The following is a 16178-nucleotide window of genomic DNA, read 5'->3' as shown; positions in this document are numbered from 1 at the left end:
GGGAGGATCTGTCTTGTTTTTTTGTATTTTCGGGACCCCATAGAACACAGGGGTCCTAGTTTTCACTGGATTAGGGTATTGGAATTCTTGCTGGCAAATGATTCCATTTTCTAAGGCTTCAGCACTTATGCTAGTTATCTCTCTCTTGACTCGTTCATACCAACTATTTCCTGTTTTCTGGTAATACTCTGATTGGTTTAACATAGTTTGAATCTTAGATTTATAGGTTTCAGTTTCCAACAATACTATACCCCCTCCTTTGTCGCACGGTTTAACTGTAATATGTTTATCTTTTTGTAGTCTTTGCAGGGCTTGATGTTCTCCTTGATTTAAATTAAAGTATGGTCTTGGAACGAATTTCAACAGAGATTGAAACTTGTTCAACACTATATTCTCAAAGATTTTAACTTCAGAACCCACCATATCAAGGTGGGGAGTGAAGGTAGAGATGGGTTTTAATCCAGATAAGTTAGGTTCCCTAATGTCTGTTTTGCCTTCGAAGTATCTAGAAAGTCTGATTTTCCGAAAGAAGGAATGCAAATCAGAGAGAAGGCCAAATTTGTTAATGAGAGTAGTGGGGATAAATGACAACCCTTTCTTTAATAATGACTCAGGGGCATATTTATACTCCGTTTGCGCCGGAATTGCGTTGTTTTTTTTGACGCAATTCCGACTCAAAACTAACTCCATATTTATACTTTGGCGTTAGACGCGTCTAGCGGCAAAGTCCATGGAGTTAGCGTCATTTTTTAGCGTGGACACCTACTTTGCGTTAATTATATGCAAGGTAGGCGTTACCGTCTAAAAAATCGACTCCGAGGCATGTGCGTCGGATTTATACTCCCGGGCAAAATTCACGCCCGGGAGTGGGCGGGTCAAAAAAAATGACGTACGGCCGCTTTTGCGCCGTTTTTTAGCGCCTGCAAAAGGCAGGCGTTAAGGGACCTGTGGGCTCTGAAGGAGCCCAGAGGTGCCCTCCCATGCCCCCAGGGACACCCCCTGTCACCCTTGCCCACCCCAGGAGGACACCCAAGGCTGGAGGGACCCATCCCAGGGACATTAAGGTAAGTTCAGGTAAGTGTTTTTTTTTATTTTTTTTGGTGGCATAGGGGGACCTGATTTGTGCCCCCCTACATGCCACTATGCCCAATGACCATGCCCAGGGGACAGAAGTCCCCTGGGCATGGTCATTGGGCAAGGGGGCATGACTCCTGTCTTTGCTAAGACAGGAGTCATTTCTATGGGGGTTGGGAGTGAAAATAAATGGCGCAAATCGGGTTGAGGCAAAAAAATTGCCTCAACCTGACTTGCCCCATTTCTTGACGCCCAAGCCCCATATCCCCCTACGCCGGCGCTGCCTGGTGTACGTCGTTTTTTTTAACGCACACCAGAAGGCGCCGGCGGCTAACGCCGGCTAACGTCATTCAATAAATACGGCGCCCGCATGGCGCTTCAGAATGGCGTTAGCCGGCGCTAACGCAGTTTTGCGTCAAAAAGTATAAATATGGGCCCCAGTATCTGTATCCATAGGTAAGGTTCTTAGATTGAACACTGGTACTGTCTTCAATCCTTCCCATATTGTTGTCTCCTGGTTTGCAGGGTATGTGGTGGATTGTCCACATTCTGAAATCTGCCCCTCTGATAATTTCTGTATCTCATTCGGGGTCTCCCTCCTCTGGATAAAAAATGGTTCGAGCGACGGGGGCCTTCATTGGGGCCTACCCTTACATTGTATTGTTCGGACTGGTTAGAAGTTCCTTCTCCCTCAGATTCTGAGGTATCAGAGAAGGTAACAATTTTCTTAGTCGTCCAAAATTGTCGGTCTTGTTGTGATGCGTTTTGTTGTTGGTTCGCATAATATCCATCCGATAAATACGGGTATGCTCGTTCTTTGGTGAACCATCTAATATCCTTTCTAAGCTTTTCTGTCTTTCTCTTGACTAGATACAGGTTAAAGGATTCAAGTTCTTGATTGATGGTCTCTATCTGTTTCTTCGCTTCCTGTACAGAGTCTTGTGTTTTCAGTTCTTCTTCTAGTGACTGGATTTCTTTCATAAGGGTTTCCATCAGTTCTCTAGCGGTCTCTATTATGAGGATCATCCAATCTCGAGAACAACGATTGGAGATCAAGGACCATTTTTCTAGGAATTGTCTAATCTCTACAAAGAGACCTAGGCATTGCTTGTTGAAATGGGTGGTGTGCATGGAGGTGATCACAGGTGTGGGCTGCATCAGTTTCTCACAAGTCCTGTAGGTGAGATTTGCATTCTAATGGCCAGCAGACATTTTCACACGGGAAGCAATCTACAGGTGCCAACAGGGCTTGGAAACTAGAAGCCAGTGTATTAATTGGCCTGACGTCCATGCAGTCAGATGTTCTATGACAATGGTATACCATAGGAAAGGGTGTAGCACACTGGATTGCTATTGACAAGCTGTGTGTGTAGAGGAGGGAATATCAGGGTACACATCTTACTATTCAAGGGTCCTCTTCAGACAGGTGGGTTGTGACCAGGTGCATGGGTGTGTCAGGAGTTAGGAAATGGGCTGACATGTACATGGAATGTCATATGCGCAATGCTACTCATATGTGTGGCACTTGTGCTGTCTATGTACTGCTTCTATGGAACTCTGATCACAGATAGTCCTTGCAAATATTGGATGCAGTTGGACTTACTGCTGTCGAAGGTCTGGTCAGACATTTCCTGTTACTGATGCAAAACCACATCCACTGCCTCAAGTTTTCCCCTTATTGAGTGATGGTGTCTTAGTTGTGAGCAATATGCTGCGATGAACCATGATTTCAACATGTATGTGTGAAATAGGTGTGGTCTTCTGCTATTGCCCTTCAAAGGTGAAATGTACAGGATATATGTCATTTACAGTGTGTGTGTATGTGACCATTGTATGACACGCATCACATTTGCTCTGGGATTTTCAATGTCCTAATCATTATATCAGCAATGCTCCATGAGGCAACACTCTTATTCTGATAGTTAGAGATGAAGGTGTGCAAAAATGAATAGCCAAACGATGATATGGGGTTTATTATAGGTGTTTATTTTAATTAGTTCATAAAGTGGTGATGGTGATTATATTTAAAATAAATTGTTCACGATATGTTGCCGCCTGCGTAAACCAGCGGCCTTGTTCTGTAGTTCCCCCTCATGTTGCCGGCCACCATCCTCCTCTTCCTCCTCTTCAGGCATGTGTGGCTCAGGTTCCAGGAGGGGAATGTTCCTTTTCATGCAAATGTTGTGCAGAATAGCACATGTTAGGATGATCTTACAGACCATCTCCGGGGAATATAGGAGTCTACCACCAGTGATGTTGAGGCACCGGAACCTTGACTTGAGGATGCCGAAGGTCCTCTCGACTATGGTGCGTGTCCTCCTATGTGCATCATTGTAGGCACGCTCGGCTGCAGTACTCGGGTTGCCAGTAGGTGTCATTATCCATGGCTGGATGCCATACCCCTGATCAGCTGCAAGAGAAAATGAATGGGATCATGTTGATGTAGCTAGTCCTATTGAAATCACCTTTCATGGCAGTAGTTGTCTTGTGTTGTCTGTGACTCTTTTGTGTTACTATGTCGCATCCTAGGCTTGTAGGATGTACCATCTGCACTGTGTTGTTTCCTTGGCTGAACAAGTGTTTGGCTGCTAACCGGTTGTCAGCAGTATGTTTTGGGATTTGCAGTACAGTGTGCCCTCCCTAGCATTGTGACTTGTGATACAGGTGTCACTGTGTCTTCACTGGGGGTGAGATAATAGTTCCATACTCAGGTTAAGATTGACAGTGTTGTTAATACGTTCATATCAATGTACCCTGGATATCCCATACCTTAAGACTTATGCAATGGATTAATGTAAACATAATTGAGACACTTACAATTTGCAAGGTGACATTTAGGCAACCCACTCCAAACGTTGTGATCTTTGACGTCTTAACATTAGACTGTACAGTAATTTCTGATGTGTGACAGGTTCAATGGTGACCTAAGAAACATGGCTAGCGGTGTCACAACCTCAGTGTGTTCCTGTCGACATGTTGCTGTTGTGGTGAATGTGTTGGGTGTCCTAGAGGGTTGCTGTGCAGTGTGTAGATATGTAGGTTTTTTTACTTACCAACAAGTAGTCCCTTGCCATACCATCCATCCTGGAAGTGTTGATTGATGGTGCTGTGACGGAAGATGAATGAGTCATGTACACTTCCAGGATATTTTGCCACGATGTTGGTGATCAATCCCTGGTGATCGACAATGGCCTGCACATTGATGGAATGTGTGTGCTTCCTGTTGCGGTAGAGGTGTTCAGTTGCAGCAGGTGGCACAAGGCGTACATGTGTGTAGTCGATTGCACCAAGGACGTGTGGGAAGCCACTAATGAGGTAAAACCCCTGTTTTGTTTCCTGCTGCTTCTGCAGTGTGCTAGGGAAGCAGATGTGGCGGGGTGTAAGTCCAATGATGGCATCCAGTACTTTGGGCAAAAAGGCAGAGAATGATGGCTGTGATATTCCGGCAACCAGGGCACCAGTTGTTTGAAAAGAGCCACTTGCCAGCATGTGAAGTACGGCAAGCAGCTTGGTTTCTGTTGGGATGGTGCGGGGTGTCAGCAAAGTGGGTGCCAACTGCTGCTCAATGTTGCGCAGCATCTGCTGAATGGCCTGCCAGTTCAACCTGTACCTCTGGATGATGTTGTGTTCCCTGAGGCCATGAAGGGTTGTTCTGGGGCGGAATATCCTCTCCTGCCTTCTGCGCTGCCTTTGGGGTCCCTGCTGGTGTTGTGGTAGCTGCTGTTGTAGCGGCTGGGCTCTGCGTCTGCGTGCACGCTGGATAAGAATCACCTCCATGTCTCCCTTTTGCTGCTCTGCTGCTCTGCTGTTGCTTCTGTGTGTTCTGATTAAATACAGGTGTGTTTGCCCCATTTTAACGCCCGCCCTGACCCAGGCGTTGAATTTTTACGCAAATCGGGCTGTGCGTCATTTTCCGGCTCCGCCTCCTGGCCATGCGTCATTTTTGCCCGAAAGCATAAATACGACGCAGGGCCGTTTAAGTCATTTTTTGGACGGGAACGCCTACCTTGCATATCATTAACGCAAGGCGGGTTGCCGCATCCAAAAAATGACGCACACGGCAGAATTTGGTCGTCCGCGGGCTCGGGCGTCAAAGTTTAAGTACGGGGCAAGGTTTGCGCTGAATGTGCGTCAAAATGTTTGGCGCACATTCGGCGCAGACGGAGTATAAATATGCCCCATGGTATCATAGGTTGTCTAAGTTTCAGGTCTGCAATTATTCACCAGACCCACAAATTTCAGACTGTTTAAAGACTTACAAGGCTTTTGGGAGATCCACACATTTTTATGGGATTACATTTGCTAGATTTTTCGAAATCCCAAAGACAACTCCTGCCTTTGCAGAGAAAAGTAAAGAGGACAGGCATTTCTCACTGATACAGTGATATTTCCAAAGGTGAATTAACACCGCATAACTTTCAACTTTAAGCACCTCTCAAATTTCCATGTATTTATAGGCAAATAATTCATGCAATGGATCAGCCATGAATTCATAGCTTTCTGATATGGTGAAAGTGGAGACAATTGAAAACAATGGACTGAAATAAGTAAATATATTGAATCCCTTTACTTATTGCTCGTTGCTTAGAAATTAACCAATAGAGCTGGAACAGCCAACCATTTCATTAGATTCTATGGTGCGTAATGTGGCTTGTAAATAAAGAGTTATTGCTCCTCGTCCCTTTAGAATAATTTTAAAGTATATTTCCCAATTATAAAATATGATGATATGAATTCAGAAACGGAATATACCAGTTCATTTATCTTCAAAAACATGTACCTAAAAGTTTGAGACAATCTTTGATAATTTGTATATGAATTTCTTTTATCAGTTTTGCTTTGGGCAACCACTTTCCTTCAGGTCATAATGGACACTATTTCCTGTCCTGGACCTATGTATGATACCCAATGCATTCTGGATGTTGTAGTCTTGTTTTACTTCATTGAACCAATTACAGTAACACACCTGAAAATAATTATCTGGTGGTGAAAAGGTCAGGTCTAGCGTCAGTCTCCCTGATGACCTGGAGGAAGGCGGTCATTGTCATTTTTTTTGTTTCTCTTAATGAGTTTGATGATTTTTGGACAGGCATCATGGCTGCAATGGTTATCAAGTCTTGCTTACATCTAGTTGAACGCTGTGGATTCTTAAGAAAAATATTCAAATCTGTGAATTCATTAAAGGGTTAATGTATTGTGCAATCAAACCCAAACAAAGATCTTGAGGCCACTCTTGGCAGAGTCTACCTAAACTGCACATAATGATTTCTATCTAACAATTCCTAGGATCCATACTATTTGCAACCGAGCCAGGAATCCCTTTAGAATATTGTTGATGTCATTCATTTTTATGTAATTTCAAGACACCTTTTCCCTTTGAGGTACACGTAACAGTGCAAAATGTATAATTTGAGCGATGCATCAATGTATCAATCTCAGTGAATTTTAGTCGATCCTAAACTATTCCTCCAACTCTTATTTTAAAAGTGCGATTACATTTTGGCATGGTGTGAAATGTGTGATAAGCTCTCTCAATGCAGCAGACCCAAAACTCGTTGTTCTTTGTATTATGCCATTCAGGAAGATAAAATCTCCCGGACAGTAATATGCAGATAAGAGAGTATCAGACCCTTGAATGTGCCAGGTTTTGCTTTCCATTCTCCTCCAAAGAGTCTGTAGCATTCCTTATGTCAAAACTATTTTCTGTAAGGGCTTTTAAAAATGAAGCATCATATACCATTTGTATGCATGCTGAATGCACACCTGTAAACAGCTGCTTGCCGCGCCAATGGTGACTTTGACTTAAAGCCAGTTCGAACCTTTACCAAACAAAACTGGTGGAATGCAAATAACATGGCTTCTCTCTTTCAAGCTACTCTTCAAAGGAGGCTTTGCACTCGAACAGTTCTGTATCGAACTGTAGTGTCACTTAAGTTCAAGTAATTTCTAATATCAAGCACTTCTGAAACAGATAGTGCAGACAGTACTGATGGAACAACACTGGCCTTTCATTTTCAGTTACTGAAGTGCTTACTGCCTCTCAAGATGAATGTGAAGGGAGTGTTTTTGGCTGTTGTTTTTGCAACTATGTTATGGATGATTGCACCAACACCTGTCCCCGCCCCTTGGTAACTTCCATATAGCAGACACGGAGAAGGCAGGCTGAGAAGGAGCTTATGTTTCAGACAGACTTGTCTAGTCTGCTACAAACCCTGTAGCAGACAAGGGTGTGATTGATCATGACGATGTATGCCTCAAAGGAAGTCAGAGGCATTTTTATTTCAGACATCATGTAGTAAGTGCACGTTTTTTAGCAATCCATATCTCAGTAAGTTGGTAACATACACTATGAGACCTATGTGGCCTGTTAATCAGTGATGCATCATTTCTCAAAACCCTCATAGTCAAAGCCTATTTAATAATGCTATTTACATTTCTTTGGTAATTTGAAGTTTGAAAAGGTTATAGAATTGGCAAAGTTGTCCCACTTCGATAAGTGCCTCTGCTAATATTTTGAAAGGGAAACATAACCCATTATCTGACTGAAAGGTAGATACCGATTTACTGCTGCAAAGCCCGACAAATTTGTACAGCTTTACAAGCGTTGGTGTGATGTTGTGCCTACACCATAGAAACTGGTTATGTGAATCTACACCTATCAGTATCTCTTGGCATTTAGATACTGGTAGAGTGGATCAGTATGGTGAGTATAAACTATTTGGAAGGGAACTGATACTTTTGTGATATGGGTATCTGTACCTGAGGTCTGTGCAATCGTGGGAGCTTCCTTTAGCTGACGTATTCTACATTACATTACTTATTATGAGGTTGCTTTTTGTTTTTTGAGTGCATCCACCAATAGAAGCAGACTTCTAACGGAGCTATCTCTATACACAATCGCTCATCTTCTATCATTTCTCTCACAAATCTTTGTAATCACTGAACTCACAGTGTATTAAATGTACATTATAACCTACACAGAACGATGAGTGTGATAATCAGTGTTTGAACTGAATAGGCTTTCTGTAAGGCTAGAAGTAGTTCATGTATCTCCACAACGTATACTCTATAATGTGCTTAAGGGTTTCAAATAACCATGTTTGATTTTGAATTTAAATACTCCCTCAACTGCTGTGCAAGCTGGATTAATAATCTCTGTCGATGGATGACTACTGAGCATTGCAGTGTTTTGATATCCCTCCTTAAACGTTTCTGTGGAAAAGATTCTACTGTCCATCTGCCAAATACTTGAAACTACAAAATATTAACGTAGTGGAACTGTACATCTACAGCCACGTTTTCTAGCTTGCGCTAACTATGCCTAAAGGAGCTACCCGTCTCTCACGTTTTGAGCTTCTCTTTCAAATTTTGTCATTGATTAGTGTACTCAGTTGAAAAAAGTTTAGCTTCTTGCTACAACGGAAGGTTGTCGTCTTCTTTTCTCAGAATCACAGGCTTAGTCACCTGCACACTCTCTTTGTTTTACAAAGTCGTGTGATCTTCGCTTGAGCGTATGTAAAATGTCACAAATTTGTGCCTTCACTTTGCTTACTTAGTTCATTCATATGTAGTTTGAACAAAAGAAACAAAACCCCATGAATGCTCAGATGCATCATACATCTTCTAGGCTATCAAATACTATATATGCCCATGGTGGAATCAGAAGTTTAGAGTAGCCATAACCTAACCTTGTATTCTGGGAACCCATTGACTGTAACTGGTGGGAATGTATTCTTTGTCTTGGATGTTGCAGGCTTGATTTGAACACATATGGAATACTGAATGAATACAACAATATGGAAGTAACTGAAGGTATACAGCAGCCGAGGCCGCTAAACCTTTGATCACAAAAAGACCCGCATATGGGGATGTAAACGCTGGTTAGGAATCGACAAGATGTAAATGTTTGGTAGAGAGCCAGACCTTTTCCCTTAAGAAGGTGCCGGTTTGTAATGCTGGTCAGTCTGTTTCTTCTAGGCTGCCTTTGCCTTTAAGAGATTTCACATTTCTGACTGTTTAATGGTTCTTACTGTTTAATTCTGTGTGAGACCGAGGGTACTATAAAGGAATAAGTGGTAGAAAGGAAGGTATATGGATCTATATCAGAGGAACAGTGGAAAGGTGAAGTGCCCACAGAAAAATGAAGAGAGTTATTGTAAGTGAACTTTACCAAGAAGATCCACTTGTTCCACTCTGACAATCCATCAAAAAAGCATCAGAGTAGCCATTTTAGAGGAATGAAGTGATCCAGTTTTGTGAAGTAATTAACTACCACCAGTATTGTGTCCTTTGCCTTTGACCAAATGAGTTAAAACCCATAGAAATCATGGGCCAAGGCTGTCCTGGACTAGGTAGAGTCTGAACTAATCCCACTGGTTTCATAGTTGAGCTTTTATCTGGGCACCCACTGAATACTGCTGTCCATACTCCAGAATGGTCTTCCATCCTGGGCCACCAGAAATGCCATTTCACTTATTGCTCCATCATCTTTATTCCAGGATGCCTTTCTACTGTCAAATCATAACGAGGGAAGGTAAAGGTGATCTCAGGCAGAACCATTCTTCTGGACGTGATGTCTGTTCTGTGGTGCTGCACTTCAGGTGGGCGCAGGGGACAACACCTTCTGAATCAGTTATTGTATTGAATGGGTCACAAACATGGACTGAATATTATAAAGATTGCTGCAATTGTTTACCAATTGCCTTGTTACATTTTAAGTTGGTGGGTGTTAAGATAAAATGTTTTATATTTATAGTTTATGTATGATTCGCATAAACTGTAACAATACTTTATAGTATTAAATATACAGCTGTAGTAGGTGTCTAAAATGGGTCTCTCAGAGGTGTTCTCAAATTATAATTACAGGTAAGGGAATGTGCTTATTGGTCGCACTGCGTGACAGTCAGTTGTAGAGGGTTCTCAACAAGCACTGTGCTTTCTTTTTCACTGCAGGAAATATTTGTGTCCCCTCTAGAAAGACTGTGTAAGCTACATTCCTCAGGAGCAGAATGTGATGGTGCTTCTTTCTTTGTTTTTTGACATCTACAAATTGCATGCAAACATTCTCAACCTGCTATATACCTTAAAATCCTGCATGAAAAATTGACCTTCAATGAATTAATGAACCTCTATCTGCCTCTTCTGTATAGAAATTACTGTATATCCCATGCCTATCTGTCTTCAGGTCTCTTGGAAACCACAACAATACTTATTAATTCCAGGAAAAAATTGCTTTTCATGTAGCCTCCTCCAATAATCCCATCTATATCAATAGTGTCCACAAATAAACTGAAGTGAATGAATGGAATGAGCATGGATTGATCACTAACTTTGGGCTCACATGTGGCATTCTACTCGCTCTAAAGCCCTTCAATGCTTTCTGAGGGATTGTAAGTGCTCTATAAATGTAATTAAAAACAAATAAAAAAGACAATTCATGACACAGTTGCATTGCCTAATGCTACTGCTTTTTTAATTATAGACAAAGGGCTTCATCCAGGTATAATAATGTTCTCCATTTCTTCTGATGGAGAATTTATATGCCCTATTCATGAGGTCAGCAATCTTTTTCTCTTTAAGAGAATTGACTAGGAAGTTAGGTGACAGTATGTCAACATTAATTTACAGAGTAACCAATTTGGCCACACGATGAAAACCCAAATCGGAAATAAAGTTAAAGGTTTTGTTACAAATTCACACTCAAGTTAATGTAAATAAATCTCAAGAACATATTGTAATGATGGAAAATAGTAAGTGGGTAACCAAATCCTCTGAAGAAATTTAGACAAATTAGCATAAGACAAACCAGAAACTCTGTCACTGGAATACAAAATATCAAAAGAAGGATCTGATGCTCGGAAAACAATTGTCGCTATTATACATGAGTGCCAAGTTAAAAGCACCTCACTAAATTGAACTATTGGCCATTAGGGGAAATCTAGAAGTCTGAACTTTTGCAAAAAGAAAAAACGAACTCTGAAAATATAAAGAGAAAAGATGAGGAGCAAAAACAAGGCAAAAATGAATGGGGAAAGTGAAAAGAAAGTGTCAGGAATTTGGAAGCTCGGTCACGAGTTAAGAGTAAGACTAAGCCACACGCAGCAAAGAACAGGGGAGAAAGAGGAAAGTCAGAGGTCTGTACTTCCCAAAGTCCAGGGGAAGTCTGCCTACAATCAATCAGTGAAAGCACTAGTTAATACCACAAAATCTAAAAAGGTAACATCCTCCTGGTCACAACATCACAAGCTCCATTTGATTCGCCTGTCCCACGATGTAACTTGAAATATCAACTCCTTTTCTCATACCAGTCCTGAGAACATTGTTGTCCTTCATCCTCTGGGCATGAGTGGCAACATGTATGAATACGAGACAGACATCTCACTCTTGGTCTCTCTCTGTACTCCTTCAAGGTTTTTCTCTCATACTTTCTGTTAGTAAAACAATAACACATCTATTGCCAAACTAACATTTCATGTGAATGCACCTGCAATGAAATTACACATTAGTAGAAAACAAATAGCTGTTTCTCACATTAAAGAAATACAGGCCTAGTTAAGTCAACTTTAAACATTATTCAGCAATGCACATTTAATTTAATGTTATACTGTGCACATATTACATCTACAGTTATATAAATGTCATTTACATTCTCTCAATCAAGATTTCATGTCACAGTTGTAATAAACACAACAAACATTAATACACAAGTCTAGATGCGGCAGAGAAGTACATCTCAACATTAGACTTCAAACATTACTGCACTCATTCCACAAATTGTTATAGCTTCTAATGCAGATGCATTCAAATAACATGAAAATGGTCATATAATTACACACAATGATTATAGTTAATTTTATAAACTTGAGACACACTGAAAACATTTTTTAATACTACAGTGAATGCACTTTTATTGATCGAGTGCACCACTGCACATTAGGCAAATATTAAACCATGCATTATATTGTCGTTATGAATACATATAGGTCATGATTGTGACATCATGGGTGGCAGTAGAATGTATGTTGCTCCACTTCCTTCTCTGAGATTCTTCTTGTATCCAGAACTCTGCATTGTTCTCTTTTTGAACATCGATGACATTTTCAAGGAAAGATTCTGTTGACTGTTTTGTGATTGGAGAGACAATTTATGAGGTGTTGTTAAATCTTCTGAATCTTTATTTAGTCATGACAAAGCATTTGGCTTTCCATGTCCATTCCATGGTCTATAAGTATTTTCATGTTGGAAGCAAGAAACAATAAGGACCATCTTGAAGGTCTGGCTTTAAGACATAATGGATATTCTTCATAGATGTAAGAAAAAACAAATTCCTATGGTCTCTCCTAAGCATTGTTGTGAGCAGAGTTCACTGTAGGTAATGTCACAATGTTCAAAGACCTCTTTAATTGCTAAAAGCTCTCGATTATTCAGTCTTAATTGTATAGTTTCTTTCAAAAATAGATAATGTTGAAAGTAGACAGGTTCTGGGGGCACTCCATATCTCGCTGTGTGTCACTACTGGCCCAATGACATCTGTTTGTATGTTATGGGGTCATTGAGAATCTGGGTGAATTATGATGGAGCAGAGGTGAAAGCAGTATCAACAACTTGAATGCTTTTTCTTGTTATTCTCCCAACTGAAAAGGACGATCCTTCCTGGTTAATTGGGTAATAGACTGTACGATGGTAGAGAAATCTCTGATGAAGTGTCTGTAAAAGCTGGCTAAGTAAAGTAATCCGCATTCTTCTTAGGATGTAAGATATGGCCAGCCAAGCACTGCCTTCGCTCTGGAACTGTCCATACTAAGTCATTGTCATTAATTTGTCCCTTATCCTTTGGAAAAAAGCAGTGGTCACAGCTTTGTTGTCCACATGGTTCTCACACTTTGTTGGAAATGGGTAATATAGGAAACTAATTCCTGACTTGCATGATTTAATGTAAGCAGACATTATCTGCTGTGTGAGTGACAGTCGTTTTCCAGACATAGCCTACAAATAAATAAGGAGCAACTTGTTATTAAATAGTCATGGCCTCTGTTTTATCATGAGGTTTGCAGTCCATGCCTAAAAATCCTTTGTTAAATAAGATGAAATGAAGGCCACTTTGCTCGTGTCACTTGGAAAATGCAAGGGTCTCTACAAGAAATGTAGTTGACACTGAGCCAAAAAGGAGGAAAATAACAAAGGATTTCTCATGAACTTATCAGTTGGATCTGAGCCATTCAGCTCATTAACAGGGACTTCGGACACTGCTGGATCAATAATTGGAGGGTGACTCTCAGTTTCAATTGTGCATGTAGTACATCTTATCCCAGAGGGAACAAGTGGTTAATTCTGTTAAATAAATATGCCCTTTTTTGGTGGCCTGTGTCTAAATTGGCTTGAATTTTAATTGTTTGGGCCATGGTTTGTTAAGGGTTTTCAGTGGGATCCACTTTAGAAGAATTTAGCGGGCCTGGCAAATTGAAGTTTAGAAAACAAAAATGCATTTGGACCGAAAGGTGCCCACTAAGAAACTCACTCACCCATCTACTCATATTGAAATAATGGATGAAAATATCTCAATTAGAAGCCAAGAACAAATTGAGGAAGTGAGATAAACTGCAGATACTGGTTAAGGAAAGACACTGGATATCAGCTCCGGTCTTCAAAGACCCTTCACTTGGAACTCTTTGTAAAGAACACAACATTAAATAATCAGTGTACCCAAAACACAAGTAACCGAAATGTGACATTTTATTTTCAGCGATGTACCTATCCCTTTCTCGGGGTGGACAATCAGTAATGAACTTTTTGTTCCATTTGGAACCGGAATAGAAGCACCAGGATACTAAGAAGGGGCAGCCAAGTTCAAACAAATTACAACAGAAGTTCAATGTTGGGTAAGCAAGTTCAAAAGAATGGAAAGTCAAGGTAAATTCAGAAGGTAAATGGAGGAAAACCAAAAGGTAAACACAACAAAAGTGCAGGGATGAAGTTGGTGACAAACTAAGTGACACTGCAGCAGCTGAATCAACAAGTGATATAGTTAGACAACTGAGCTAATGCAGAGTAGACTTTACATTGCTAATTATACTCCTACCGCTTCTCTTCCTGCCTTTGAACTCAGAAGCAATATTCTGTAAATCTAACTCAGCCTAATGGGCTAACTTCTTATTACCTGTTTTCCACAATCTCCATTCCTAACCTCTCCTGACTTTAATGGATTCGTGGAACGCCTTCACTAAATCAGGAGTTCAAGATGTGTATCTCTATTAAATCTCAGCCAGTTCTGTTTCTTGTAATACCTGAGAGGCGCAAAGTTGGAACAGACTCTACATGTTAATCCCAGGCATCATGTGAGTAAGACATATAGGGCCAGATTTACAAGGCCTTGGTGCCTCCTTGCACCACATTAGCGTAATTCTTTTATGCTAATGTGGCTTTAGGCAGGCATTTCTGACACGCCATATTTACAAAGTGTTGCAGTGCTAGCATTGCGCCACTTTGTAATTCCTTGCACAACAGATTTCACTGCTTCATTTTTTCCATCATTTGTAACTCCTGCAAATTACAGGCACTAAAGTTATAGGCCCATAATAACCGATGGGCCTCACTAGTGCTTTGCTGGCTAGTGCCATAATTCATGGAGCTTATCCAGGAAAGCACCACAATAGCATCATAAATTCTGATGCTATTGTGCTAATGTGCACCATCATACGCTGTATTGAAAATACAGTACTACCATGGTGACCTTAGGGGGACTATGGGCAGCACAAGAAAAGTGGCACATCACGACTGATGCGCCACTTTCTTGTAGATCTAGCGTATAATTCTATGGGTAGAGAACTTGGGTGATGGATGGCCCAGAGCTCAACCAACCAGGTCATACATCGCTACCGTCCTTTGAAATCTGTGTAATATGAAGTCTGATTAATCTTAACAGCTGTAAAGAAATTTGCAATGAAATTCAACTTGCTGTCTGGGCAGGTGACAACGGGATGAACTAGCCTGGATATGAGGGAGTCCTGGGATAGCCAGAGGGATAGCAAGAGTTAGAAGTGGGTGTATGTGTCAAACACTTATAGGATAAATAGCAGGAAGCTCTAGAGGGCTTCTGAAATAGGGAGGGCAAAGGTGGGTAGAAACCATAGCGCTGATACCAGTATATGATTTAAATAGTGGCACTGATCTAGCTTTCCTGGAAACACTGCGAGACCAAAAAAACTGTGACTAGAGATCTTCGAACGGAAGAAGTCAGTGTACAGATCTGAAAAGAACTCTTCTACTTTACTGCATGGGAGTAGTTAGGGATACCTGTAAGACCCACCTTTACCCTTCTTATCTTCCTCTGCTCATTCAATGGGATAAGCTGAAGCATGAGGCCTGCAGGCACCTAATGGTCTATTATGTTGTGAATGTAGTAATGAGATGGCAGCAAAAAAATACAAGGTTGAAAATGCTCCAGCAAAAGAGATTCCCACCTAACTGATTTACCACCCATATGGAAAAAGCGCATGTAGGTATATTGAACATTAGGATAGGTGCACTAGCAGTCAGGAGAAAAAGCATTTCCAGGAAAAAGTACCTTTGATATTGAGCACTTGAATAACCTTAAGAAATGATTGAACAATCCTAAGTATAAATCAAGTCCACAACAATAGTCAGTCTTTGCAAATGTTTCTATGAGGAATCCACAAAACTTAAACTAGAATCTCAAGTCAATAGATTGAAAGACACCCACAAGAAACTGAAACACCAAATGAGCCCCTTAGGGAACAAGGTCAGTGCTTGGGCCTCAATAGCACTGTTAACTACTTATATGTGTCTCCGTGTCACTAGAGAGAATTTAGAAGCAGTAGAAGAAAAAAGGAATGATTTGCTAAATGTTTTAAGTTTCAACATATCTGCAGGAGATGGTGATGCTTCTCCACAAGGCACATCTAGGATGGAGCGGCGCCGGGTGTTAGACTGGTAGGAGAGACACAGTGCCACGTGCCAAATGCAGCAATGGACTGCTGGAAGAATCTAACACAACACCCCTCAAACCACCTTGATACATTCTGACTTAGTGTCCCACGAGTCTAAAGCAACAAATTAGAGTGAACAGGTTTATAGCCCAGCTATCA

This window comes from Pleurodeles waltl, chromosome 3_1 (genome assembly GCF_031143425.1).
Source record: "Pleurodeles waltl isolate 20211129_DDA chromosome 3_1, aPleWal1.hap1.20221129, whole genome shotgun sequence".
Taxonomy (NCBI): Eukaryota; Metazoa; Chordata; class Amphibia; order Caudata; family Salamandridae; genus Pleurodeles; species Pleurodeles waltl.
This window is presented reverse-complemented; position numbering follows the sequence as displayed.